Genomic DNA, 13678 nt, shown 5'->3' with positions numbered 1-13678 from the left:
CCAAAGCACATATTGTGTTAGAAAGTCATTTAGGTGCCGGCAATAGCTGGAACCTGAATTACATTTACAAGGGAATAATAGTATTGGGCGTAGGGGCTACATTACAAATGAGTGTAGCTTCAGGTGCCTTAAAAGACATTCAGCAGTATTGCTGATCTTCGGCTAGCAGCTGCTCCAGACTCCTTTTTTGTACATACTCTAACAGGGAGGCGGGAGAAGAGAGGCAGGATGGAGCTGCTGGTCTAACAAAGCTGCTAATGAATTTCAACTGCATGTGTTAAAAAGAGGACAACTATTACATGATAAGAAATGGTAACCCTTCTTTTACTTAACCATTCCCTTTCAGAATACAGCAATACACCTCCATACTTGGATCCACTACTTCAGTGCCCCTTTTAAGATTAATTAAAGGACTTAAGAGGTGACATTTGTTTAAAAAAAAAAAAAAAAAAAAGTTCAGTACCTGTCTTTATTCTGTATGCACGGAGGACGCCATCCGCTCCCTCCGTTTTTTACTTCCGCCGCGTCCCCCGCTCTGCTCCAGACCCCCGGTCGGCTCCTGACCCCACCGCCCGGGTCGGGCTCTCATGCCACAGGTAAAATGGCCGCCGGAGCTTGCTGTGGCTGCGCAGTCCGCATAGACGCGAGTGCGGCTGTGCAGCTCAAAGCCCTCCCACAATCCACGCAGACAGCCTGTAGCGAGGGCGCCGTGGGAGGAGCCCTAGAGCTGCGCAGCCGCACTCACGTCTATGCGGACTGCACAGCCGTGGCAGGTTCCGGCGGCCATTTACCTGCGGGATGAGCGCACGACCCGGGCGGTGGGGCCAGGAGCCGAGCAGGGAACCCGGCGGGAGTAAACGGAGGGTGCGGATGGTGTCCTCCGTGCATATAGAATAAAAACGTGGTTTTTTGTTTTGTTTTACAAATGTCACCTCTTAGGTCCTTTGACCACTGTACCCATCACTATAGTATATCTACGTCCTCTGTGACTTCATCTAAGCCACGAGTCAGTAGATATACGTCTTGTAGGGTTGCCGCGGTATACCGGTATGACGGTATACCACGGTTTCAAAATGCATGATAACCATACCATGCACTTTTTGAAAATACCGGTTTACCCAAGATGGCGCTGTAAGACATTTGCCCGGCACACAGGGCTCCAACCATTCTCCCCCGACGGCCTCACCGCATCTGTGGGAAAGATTCCCCCTGCCTCCAGGAATCCAGGGACGCTTTGCGGAGTGTCCAGGGACCCAGGGCTCGCTGCAGTCGGACTCCGGAAATCTTAACCACGTGGCCGCCCCAGCTCCATACACGCCGCTGCCGCCGTCACTTCCTGCTGATCAGCTTCCTACTGATCGGAGCTCCCCATGGCTGACCGTGCCGGTCCACGCCCGCTAAGCCCCAGGACCACCACAGCTCTGCGGCCCCCACTGCTGGGTCTCACCGAGCAGCCACCACTGATCGTCACTCCAGCCGCCTCTGCTTCCGGACCGCACGGCCACCCATGCAGGGGTGCCCTCTTCTTCCAAGCCGCCTCACATTGCCTGCCTTCCTCGCATCCACCACCACCAGGCACGGAAGACACCCCCAGCAAGAGGCCTCCACACCACCTGCAGATGCCGCTGCTCAAGTGACAGACTAGGCCACCCATGTAGAGGAGCACCTACTACATATGCTGCAGGCACCTATCCTGGCTACACCTATTCCTGGCTACCTGTGCTGCAGGAACCTATCCTGGCTACCTATGCTGCAGGCACCTATCCTGGCTACATCTATCCCTGGCTACACCTATTCCTAGCTACCTAAGCTGCAGGCACCTATCCCTGGCTACCTATACTGCAGCCACCTACTACTGGCTACACCTATCCCTGGCTACCTATGCTGCAGCCACCTACTGCTGGCTACACCTATCCCTGGCTACCTATGCTGCAGGTACCTATCCCTGGCTACCTATGCTGCAGCCACCTACCCCTGGCTACCTATGCTGCAGCCACCTACTGCTGGCTACACCTATCCCTGGCTACCTATGCTGCAGGCACCTATCCCTGGCTACCTATGCTGCGGCCACCTATTACTGGCTACACCTATCTCTAACACCACCTGGACTTCTGCAGGAGCAGGGCAAGCCTTTTTTCAGTTTTACCTGGGGCCCCAAATCTCCCAGGGGCTTAATCATATATATACTGAAGGAGTAGCGCATCCCACACTGGGGTGGGGGTGGGGTGTAAGGGGTGCTCAGGGTCCAAATAATTCTATTATAATTGTATAATACCGTATACCGCAATACCGTCATACCGTGGTATTTTTTTTTTAAGGCTATCATACCGTGGAATTTTATACCGTTGCAACCCTAACGTCTTGTAGCAGGAGCAGTGCTGTGCAGGATTGGGCTTGCTCCTGTGCACATTTCTGGCACTATCTGATGCAGCACTAATTGGTGAACGGGAACATATGTTTCCTGAGTTAATGAGATTGATTTTTACCATAAAAATACTTTTTTCTCAGTTCATAGTGAAAAATACTCTAGCATTATTTCAGAATCAAATATCTTCAACATAAATTGTGACAGGAACATAATCTAAGTTTTGTGATAAGCAGTAAGAATAGCCAAACAAAATGTGTTTTTTTTATCTACAGTAGAACTTTTTTATTTTTAAACTGGAATTGGTAAAACCTGAGAAATGTGTTTTTTCTAAAAAAAAATTGTCCTTGTTTTCCTATTAAAATTCATAGAAAACAAAATAGTTCTAGGGGAAAAAAATGGCATACAATGAAAGCCTAGTTTGTCTTGAAAAAAACAATATATATTTCATTTTTGTCTCATAAGTAGGGATAAAGTTATTTCTGATTAAATAAGGACATGGCTAAACTGTCAAAACTGCGCTGGTCCATAAGTGGCAAACGAGGTCTGGATGTGAAGTGGTTAACATGAAACGCTGAAGAAGCATGAAAGTGTGTTTGACATTATTAGTGACTGGAGGCAGAGCAAAAATAGCTTGTTGTTTTTATCCTTATAGATCTGTCTAGGTGAAATCAGGGCTGTGGAGTCTATTCAAAAATCCACCGACTCCGACTCCTCAGTTTAGGATTCCACCTACTCTGACTCCTCTAATTTGCATATTACAATCTTGTTGATTGAAAGTATGTAACATGAAATTCGTCTCTTAACTGCCAACGCTTAGGCATTTTAAAAGACAACTGAAGTGAGAAGGATATGGAGACTGCCATATTTATTCCCTTTAGTCATAGACTAAAGCCTAAAGCTAGTCCTTGGTAAGAGTACTTGTAAAAGGTACAGACCGGAACAAAGAACATCTATCAGGCCCTAGGGAATGTAACTGTGGGTACATGTAAGAGTGATGTGCAGGTACTCTGCAGGAAAATAAGGAGATTCTTCCTCTATTACACATTCTTCATGCACAATCTGAACCAGGTTTATGGGTGATAGACAACACCTCTGTGTTCAATGTGCACAACATTCTCAGTGGATTCCCTGCAGCTCTGTGGAGAGTGCATATGTAGAGTATAGTACTACTGTGTAGCAAAGTAAACCTGAGACAGATGAAATTCAAGTTTTATACATACCTTGGGCTTCCTCCAGCCCCCTTCAGGCTAATCAGTCCCTCGCTGTCCTCCTCCGCCACCTGGATCTTCTGCTATAAGTCCAGGTACTTGAGCCCGTCTGGCGTAGTTCGCATGCACACACTCTGCCTCCGGGAGCGTACTACACCTGCGCAGCACTATTGTGCAGGTGCAGAACGCTCCTGGCTGTGGAAGCGGCATGCGTCCGGACTGTGCTGACTGGCTGAATTACCAGGACTCCTAGCAGAAGATCCAGGTGGTGGAGGTGGACAGCGGGGGACTTATTAGCCTGAAGGGGGCTGGAAGAAGCCCCAGGTATGTATAAAACTTTTCTTTTCATCCGTCTCAGGTACCATTTAATTCGTAGTCACCAAACCAAATTTTAACAACATATCAAATTATTTGATTTCATGAGCAAAGAGTGCGTACATTTGCATAAATCAGAATCCACGCAGAATTATTTCCATCTCATTGACCATCTCTATTAGTGACACGACTACACATCAGGCTTTATACTTACAGCATAGATGTTATTTAGTATATATGAGATTCCTGTGTACACATCATATATACAGTCACAATCAGATGTGTACATACGGGGACTGCTTTATTGAAGCAGCACAAGTAACTCATTTTAGATTGGTTTATTTCATTTTTGTGGACTAAGCACAGCTATTACTGTATGTATAAATTATTTATGATGACTATTATCTGAGAAATAGAACATTTTATCATATTTTCTATTTTAATTACGGTTTAAATTCATTAGGAGTTGGTGCATTTTTTTCCGACTCCAGGCACCCAAAATTGCCACGACTCCGACTCCACAGCCCTAGGTGAAATAATAGTAAATATACTAACCTCAGCTGATAGTGGCCCTTATGAGATGTGTGTATGGCCCACCTGAGATGCTGTGCTCATGGAAAAGGCTTACTGTCAGTCTCATTTAAACCTTGCTCCCTAATTAACTCTGCATGATGTGAAATCATATGGAACTCAGGAGCCAGTAGGACATTTTAGGAACATTCCATTGAGCACAAACAGAAAAGCATCAGCTGTAATATTTAAGGCACATTGGTATGCTTCTGCGTTTTAGATGTGGAAGCTGGAATGTAGAGTTCTTCCTCAGTTAATGATTTTGTCCTCTGAAGTAGTGACTGACAAGCTGTGAGGCAGGCTCACCTTTGAAGCCTGCTGTCACAGCTTGTAAAAGCTTAAAGGCTTTTCATTCCAAAACATTATTTTATTCATTTATAGCAGTAGTTGGTGCCACCTATTGCTTTAGGTTTTACGTTTTTTAATCATGATGTATAAAATTATGTGTTGCTTGAGTGTCACTGTGAGTGCTGTGTAAGGCCTTTTGTTGAATAAACCTTTTGAGAATTCGTGCTCTGAAGTACAGTGGGATGCGAAAGTTTGGGCAACCTTGTTAAGTCATGATTTTTCTGTATAAATTGCTGGTTGTTACGATAAAAAAAGTCAGTTAAATATATCATAAAACACACACACACACACACACACACACACACACACACACACACACACACACACACACACACACACACCTATTAGAGAAGTGAAATAAGGTTTATTGGATTTACAGAAAGTGCACAATAATTTAAATAAAATTAGGCAAGTGCATACATTTGGACACTGTTGCCATTTTATTGATTCCAAAACCTTTAGAACTAATTATTGGAACTCAAATTGGCTTGGTGAGCTCAGTGACCCTTGACCCACATACACAGGTGAATCCATTTATGAGAGAGTATTTATTTAACCTCCTTGGCGGTAACCCCGTGTGTGACACGGGGTAAGCCGCCGGAGGGTGCCGCTCAGGCCCTGCTGGGCCGATTTTCATAATTTTTTTTTTTGCTGGACGCAGCTAGCACTTTGCTAGCTGCGCCAGCACTCTGATCGCCGCCGGCCCCTGCCCGATCGCCGCTATCTGCTGCGGCGCGGCCCCCCCCCCCCCCCCCAGACCCCAGCGCTGCCTGGCCAATCAGTGCCAGGCAGCGCCGAGGGGTGGCCCGGGACTCCCAATGACGTCCCGACGTCAGTGACGTCGGTGACGTCATCCCGCCCCCTCGCCATGGCGACGGGGGAAGCCCTCCAGGAAATCCCGTTCTATGAACGGGATTTCCTGATCGGAGATCGCCGAAGGCGATCGAAGCGGGGGGATGCCGCTCAGCAGCGGCTATCATGTAGCGAGCCCTCGGCTCGCTACATGATTAAAAAAAAAAAATTAAAAAAAAAACTGCTGCGCTCCCTCCTGGCGGTATTTTTCATACCGCCAAGGAGGTTAAGGGGGTCAAGTGTAAGTTTAACTCCTCTTTTAATTTCCTCTGAAGAGTAGCAACATGGGGGTCTCAAAACGATTCTCAAATGACCTGAAGACAAAGAAGATTCACCATCATGGTTTAGGGGAAGGATACAGAAAGCTGTCTCAGAGGTTTCAGCTGTTTGTTTACACATTTAGGAACATATTGAGGAAATGGAAGACCACAGGCTCAGTTCAAGTCAAGGCTTGAAGTGGCAGACCAAGAAAAATCTCGGATAGCAGAAGTAGCGAATGGTGAGAACAGTCAGTCAACCTACAGACCAGCACCAAAGACCTACAACATCATCTTGCTACAGATGGAGTCACTGTGCATCGTTCAATTATTCAGTGCACTTTACACAAGGAGATGCTGTATGCGAGAGTGATGCAGAGGAAGTCTTTTCTCTGCCCACAGCACAAACCGAGCCGCTTGAGGTCACCTAAAGCACATTTGGACAAGCCAGCTTCATTTTGGAATAAGATGGTGTGGACTGATGAAACTAAAATTGAGTTATTTGGGCATAACAAGGGGTGTTCTGCATGGATGAAAAAGCACACAGGCATTTCAAGAAAAACACCTGCTACCTACAGTAAAATATGGTGGTAGTTCCATCATGCTGTGTGGCCAGTGCAGGGACTGGGAATTTTGTCAAAGTTGAGGGATGCATGCATTCCACTCAGTATCAGCAGATTCTGGAGACCAATGTCCAGGAATCTGTGACAAAGCTGAAGCTGCGCCGGCTCTGGAGCTTTCAACAAGACAAGATGCTAAGGCATTCATGCAGAGGAACAAGTTCAACGTTCTGGAATGGTCATCTCAGTCCCCAGACCTGAATATACTTGAAAATCTGTGGCGTGTGTTAGAGAGCTGTCCATGCTCGGAAGCCATCAAACCTGAATGAACTAGAGTTGTTTTGTAAAGGGGAATGGTCCAAAATACCTCTTACCAGAATCCAGACTCAGGGAAACCTTTAGAGCAGGGGTCCCCAACCTGTGGGCCGCGGCCCACTAGTGGTCCGCAGGACATTTCATGGTGGGCCGCGGCTTCAGACTCACTTTCACGCAGATTAACATTTCACTTCTAATTCTAAGGGCAGCCGCGGCAGGAGGGCGGGCGCATCATACGTCTCCAGCCCCCCTACCCGCCCCCCTCACTCTGTGCGACCGAAGCAGTGGGCGTGGGCGTACACGTAATGCGTTTCAAGTCCCGCCCCCTCACTATGTGTGGCCAATCACCCCCTGGCGGCGACGACGCTATTATCGGAGGCGCCAGTCCCGCCTCCTGCATCAGTGGGGATTCCTCTCGGAGGCCTGTCATGCCTCCATGTGGCCAATCACCCCCTTCTGAAGCGGCGGCCAATAGCAGCATATCGGAGGTGCCAGTCCCGCCTCCTCCATCAGTGCCCCAATCATCATTCCCCCTTCAGCCTCCCATCCCGCCCCAAGGCCAATCAATGAATGGCTGCATGTATTTCATCACTGCGACACAGTCGCAGTGTATACGAGTGCAGCGTCTGGGCGCCATTAGAGAGAGGAGGTCAGACAGAGCCTGCCGCTGTGCGCCTGCCGCTGAGAGCCCACTCAGAGCCTGCACGAGCCTGACATCAAGTAAGCCTTACTTACTTAGTAAGGATCACACACATATACTGGGGTAACTACTGGCTATACTGGGCTAACTATACTTGCTATACTGGGCTAACTGTACTTGCTATACTGGGCTAACTGTACTTGCTATACTGGGCTAACTATACTTGCTATACTGTGGTAACTGTACTAGCTATACTGTGGTAACTGTACTAGCTATACTGGGATAACTATACTTGCTATACTAGGCTAACTGTACTTGCTATACTGGGCTGACTGTACTTGCTATACTGTGGTAACTGTACTAGCTATACTGGGGTAACTATACTTGCTATACTAGGCTAACTGTACTTGCTATAGTGTGGTAACTGTACTTGCTATACTGGGGTAACTATACTTGCTATACTAGGCTAACTGTACTTGCTATACTGTGGTAACTGTACTTGCTATACTGGGGTAGCTATACTTGCTATACTAGGCTAACTGTACTTGCTATACTGGGGTAAGTACTGGCTATACTGGGGTAGCTATACTTGCTATACTAGGCTAACTGTACTTGCTATACTGGGGTAACTATACTTGCTATACTAGGCTAACTGTACTTGCTATACTGTGGTAACTGTACTTGCTATACTGGGGAAGCTATACATGCTATACTAGGCTAACTGTACTTGCTATACTGGGGTAAGTACTGGATATACTGGGGTAGCTATACTTGCTATACTAGGCTAACTGTACTTGCTATACTGGGGTAACTATACTTGCTATACTAGGCTAACTGTACTTGCTATACTGGGGTAACTATACTTGCTATACTAGGCTAACTGTACTTGCTATACTGGGGTAACTTTACTTGCTATACTGGGCTAACTGTACTTGCTATACTAGGCTAACTGTACTTGCTATACTGGGGTAACTATACTTGCTATACTAGGCTAACTGTACTTGCTATACTGGGGTAACTATACTTGCTATACTAGGCTAACTGTACTTGCTATACTGGGGTAACTTTACTTGCTATACTGGGCTAACTGTACTTGCTATACTAGGCTAACTGTACTTGCTATACTGGGGTAAGTACTGGCTATACTGGGGTAGCTATACTTGCTATACTAGGCTAACTGTACTTGCTATACTGGGGTAACTATACTTGCTATACTAGGCTAACTGTACTTGCTATACTGGGGTAAGTACTGGCTATACTGGGGTAGCTATACTTGCTATACTAGGCTAACTGTACTTGCTATACTGGGGTAACTATACTTGCTATACTAGGCTAACTGTACTTGCTATACTGTGGTAACTGTACTTGCTATACTGGGGAAGCTATACTTGCTATACTAGGCTAACTGTACTTGCTATACTGGGGTAAGTACTGGATATACTGGGGTAGCTATACTTGCTATACTAGGCTAACTTTACTTGCTATACTGGGGTAACTATACTTGCTATACTAGGCTAACTGTACTTGCTATACTGGGGTAACTATACTTGCTATACTAGGCTAACTGTACTTGCTATACTGGGGTAACTTTACTTGCTATACTGGGCTAACTGTACTTGCTATACTAGGCTAACTGTACTTGCTATACTGGGGTAACTATACTTGCTATACTAGGCTAACTGTACTTGCTATACTGGGGTAACTATACTTGCTATACTAGGCTAACTGTACTTGCTATACTGGGGTAACTTTACTTGCTATACTGGGCTAACTGTACTTGCTATACTAGGCTAACTGTACTTGCTATACTGGGGTAAGTACTGGCTATACTGGGGTAGCTATACTTGCTATACTAGGCTAACTGTACTTGCTATACTGGGGTAACTATACTTGCTATACTAGGCTAACTGTACTTGCTATACTGGGGTAAGTACTGGCTATACTGGGGTAGCTATACTTGCTATACTAGGCTAACTGTACTTGCTATACTGGGGTAACTATACTTGCTATACTAGGCTAACTGTACTTGCTATACTGGGGTAACTTTACTTGCTATACTGGGCTAACTGTACTTGCTATACTGTGGTAACTGTACTTGCTATACTGTGGTAACTGTACTTGCTATACTGTGGTAACTGTACTTGCTATACTGGGCTAACTGTACTTGCTATACTGTGGTAACTGTACTTGCTATACTGTGGTAACTGTACTTGCTATACTGTGGAAACTGTACTTGCTATACTGTGGAAACTGTACTTGCTATACTGTGGAATCTGGGAAAAAAGGGGGGGCTGCTGCCGCCGACACTAGCCACGCCCACTCCCCCCCCCCCCCCCGCCCCCAGGGGGGCCCCGGAGAAAATTTTGGTCGGGATAGTGGGCCCCGGGCTCAAAAAGGTTGGGGACCCCTGCTTTAGAGGCTATAAATTCTGCAAAAGGAGAATCTGCTAAATATTGATTTACCGTATTTTTCGGACTATAAAACGCTCCGGACCATAAGACGCACCTGTGTTTAGAGGCCAAAAAGCAGGAAAAAAAATATACTAAATCTGGTACGTCCATGGTGCAGGGGCATCTTGTAGAGCTTCTCCCCCCAAGCTGTCAATTTCCACCATTCAGTCTACCAAATTTGTCTTGTCCAACCTATCACTAAACAGAAGGGCCCCTCTGAAATATAATTTTCAAGCTGATGCATAAAAGTTCATATTATAAAACATACATAACAAAGGGTCCGCAGTAATTGCATATATCCTTTAATGGTATGGTATTACAACCTCTGTATGCATATTTTTTCATTCATTAAAATATTCTATTGGGGCATTTAGGAATCAACAGCATTCCACACTTAAAGCTTGTTCAAATACTCATAAGTACCCACTCCAAACTGTAGTTTGCATCTCACCATCTGATTCAGCTGCACTTCATCCATCTCCAGCCAGGATGCCTCAGCCTCCTCAGTCCTTCTGGCAGATCCTGCACGTTCTTCCTCGTCCATTTCCATCCAGGTTCACACTGCCTCGGGTCAGCCCACATCGTCCTCCAAACCGTGGTTCCTGCACTTCAGGCTGCTTGTTATATTCACTGCCCGATTGAACCGCACACTCCTCCTAGTCCAATTGCGGCCATGGTGACACTGCCTCGGGCCGCTCTATCTTCCTGGCGGTGCGTGCATTAGCTTTTTTTTACACAGTCCCGACGGTCTGTTCCTCTCTTCGCCCATCTGTACTTCCTACCGGTGTTTACCAGTGTCTTGTGTCACCTGGTGGCGCACACACACTGGAGAGGAAGTACCCCAATATTAAGAACCACCGCTTGCGGAAGTACAGATAAGTGAGCACGCACCGCCAGGAAGATGGAGCGGCCCGAGGCAGTGTCACCATGGCCGCAAGTGGACTAGGAGTGTGCGGCTTGATCGGGCAGCAGCCTGAAGTGCAGGAACTGCGGCTTGGAGGACGAAGCGGGCCGACCCGAGGCAGTGTGAACCTGGATGGAGATGCACTAGGAGTGTGTGGTTCGATCGGGCAATGAAGAAAACAAGCTGTGCAGGAACCGCGGCAAGGAGGATGGAGCAGGCTGGCCCGATGCAGTGGGACCCTGGATATGATTGATCAGGCAGTGAAAGTAACAAGCAGCCCAACGTGTGTGCGTGACTGAGTGCACGAACTGCCAGGAGGATGGAGCGAGCCAGCCGGAGACATTGTGACCCTGGCTAGCGATAAATGAAGAGGAGCGCAGGGCTGGATGGATCGGCAGGGTGGTAATGGTGGACTCTGCGCTGTGCTTGTGATCACACATTCGGACTATAAGACGCACTGACTTTTCCCCCATAGTTTTGGGGGAGAAAAAGTGCGTCTTATAGTCCGAAAAATACGGTAATTTTTTAAAAAATTTTTACTATTTATTGCACACTTTCTGTAAATCCAATAAACTTCATTTCACTTCTCAAATATCACTGTGTCACCTATCCTATATAATAAAACACCTGTGTCTCTGCATCGTGTGTGTGTGTGTGTGTCTGCCTGCTTCCAGACTTAACAGTTTGCTGGCTGAGAATCTCATTGCATTGTGGGAAATAACCGCTTTTTCCAACTGCCCAAGCAAGCAACATGTCCCTGTGTGCATATACTGCAGACAGTGGTGGGAGACGGGTGAGGGGAAGCGTCAGTATGCGAGTTGCCGTGGATTAGCGGGCATGGCCTAGCGCCTGTTTTCTTTAATGGCCTGTTTTACTAGTATGATGTATTTAACTGACATTTTTTAATGTAACAACCAACGATTTATACAAGAAAATCATGGCTATTAACAAGGTTTCCCAAACTTTTGCATCCCACTGTATATATGTAGGTAGGTAGGCAGATAAAAAAAAAAAAAAAAAAAAAAAAAAATATATATATATATATATATATATATATATATATATATATATATATATATATATATATATATATATATATTCTTCTAAAAAAATTAGCATATTGTGAGAAAGTTCATAATTTTCTGTAATGTACTGATAAACATTGTAGTTCAAGCCTTTTAATGTTTTAATATTGATGATTTTGGCATACAACTCATGAAAACCCAAATTTCCTATCTCAAAAAATTAGCATATTTCATCCGACCAATAAAAGAAAAGTGTTTTTAAAACAAAAAAAGTCAACCTTCAAATAATTATGTTCAGTTATGCACTCAATACTTGGTCGGGAATCCTTTTGCAGAAATGACTGCTTCAATGCGGCGTGGCATGGAGGCAATCAGCCTGTGGCACTGCTCAGGTGTTATGGAGGCCCAGGATGCTTCAATAGCGGCCTTAGGGCCCGTTTCCACTAGTGCGGTGCGAATCGCTGGGATTCCACCGCTGACAAAATCGCATGCGGATGCGATTCCGCATGCGATTTTTGCCGCGATTTCGCATAGGCAGGCTATCAGCGATTTTAACCATGTCACTGCCTGGCTCAATGTACATTAGCTTTAGTGCGAATTCGCACGCGAAATCGCGGCAAAAAACGCATGTGCGATTTCCCCTATTAAATACATTGCCTGCGAATCGCCTGCATTCCACACGCAGGCGAATTCTGCAGGCCCTACCGTGCAGAAAAATCCTGCACAGAAAAACGCACCAAAAAACTGACAAGTGGAAACAGTCTCATCAACTTGTATTAGTTATGCGAATCCGCATGCAGACAACGCATGCGGATTCGCTCTAGTGGAAACGGGCCCTTAAGCTCATCCAGAGTGTTGGGTCTTGCGTCTCTCTACTTTCTCTTCACAGTATCCCACAGATTCTCTATGGGGTTCAGGTCAGGAGAGTTGGCAGGCTAATTGAGCACAGTAATCCCATGGTCAGTAAACCATTTACCAGTGGTTTTGGCACTGTAAGCAGGTGCCAGGTCGTGCTGAAAAATGAAATCTTCATCTCCATAAAGCTTTTTAGCAGATGGAAGCATGAACCCACTTTTGAACCAGAAACAGCGGCAGAAGCGCCTGACCTGGGCTACACAGAAGCAGCACTGGACTGTTGCTCAGTGGTCCAAAGTACTTTTTTCAGATGAAAGCAACTTTTACATGTCATTCGGAAATCAAGGTGCCAGAGTCTGGAGGAAGACTGGGGAGAGGGAAATGCCAAAATGCCTGAAGTCCAGTGTCAAGTACCCACAGTCAGTGATGGTCTGGGGTGCCATGTCAGCTGCTGGTGTTGGTCCACTGTGTTTTATCAAGGGCAGGGTCAATGCAGCTAGCTATCAGGATATTTTGGAGCACTTCATGCTTCCATCTGCTGAAAAGCTTTGTGGAGATGAAGATTTTATTTTTCAGCACGACCTGGCACCTGCTCACAGTGCCAAAACCACTGGTAAATGGTTTACTGACCATGCTATTTCTGTGCTCAATTGGCCTGCCAACTCTCCTGACCTGAACCCCATAGAGAATCTTTGGGATATTGTGAAGAGAAAGTTGAGAGATGCAAGGCCCAACACTCTGGATGAGCTTAAGGCCGCTATCGAAGCATCCTGGGCCTCCATAACACCTGAGCATTGCCACAGGCTGATTGCCTCCATGCCACGCCGCATTGAAGCAGTCATTTCTGCAAAAGGATTCCCGACAAAGTATTGAGTGCATAACTGAACATAATTATTTGAAGGTTGACTTTTTTTGTTTTAAAAACACTTTTCTTTCATTGGTCAGATGAAATATGCTAATTTTTTGAGATAGGAATTTTGGGTTTTCATGAGCTGTATGCCAAAATCATCA

General features: G+C 45.9%; 1 protein-coding gene across 3 annotated transcripts in view; it reads left to right on the top strand.

The window, feature by feature from the left end:
* Positions 1-13678, top strand: part of SEPHS1 (selenophosphate synthetase 1) — a 109188-nt gene that overhangs the window by 47891 nt on the left and 47619 nt on the right. The gene's annotated exons all lie outside the window — the stretch shown is intronic.

This window comes from Hyperolius riggenbachi, chromosome 3, assembly GCF_040937935.1.
Source record: "Hyperolius riggenbachi isolate aHypRig1 chromosome 3, aHypRig1.pri, whole genome shotgun sequence".
NCBI classification, from domain to species: Eukaryota; Metazoa; Chordata; class Amphibia; order Anura; family Hyperoliidae; genus Hyperolius; species Hyperolius riggenbachi.
The sequence above is the reverse complement of the archived record's forward strand: the minus strand, read 5'-3'. Positions and strand labels throughout refer to the sequence as shown.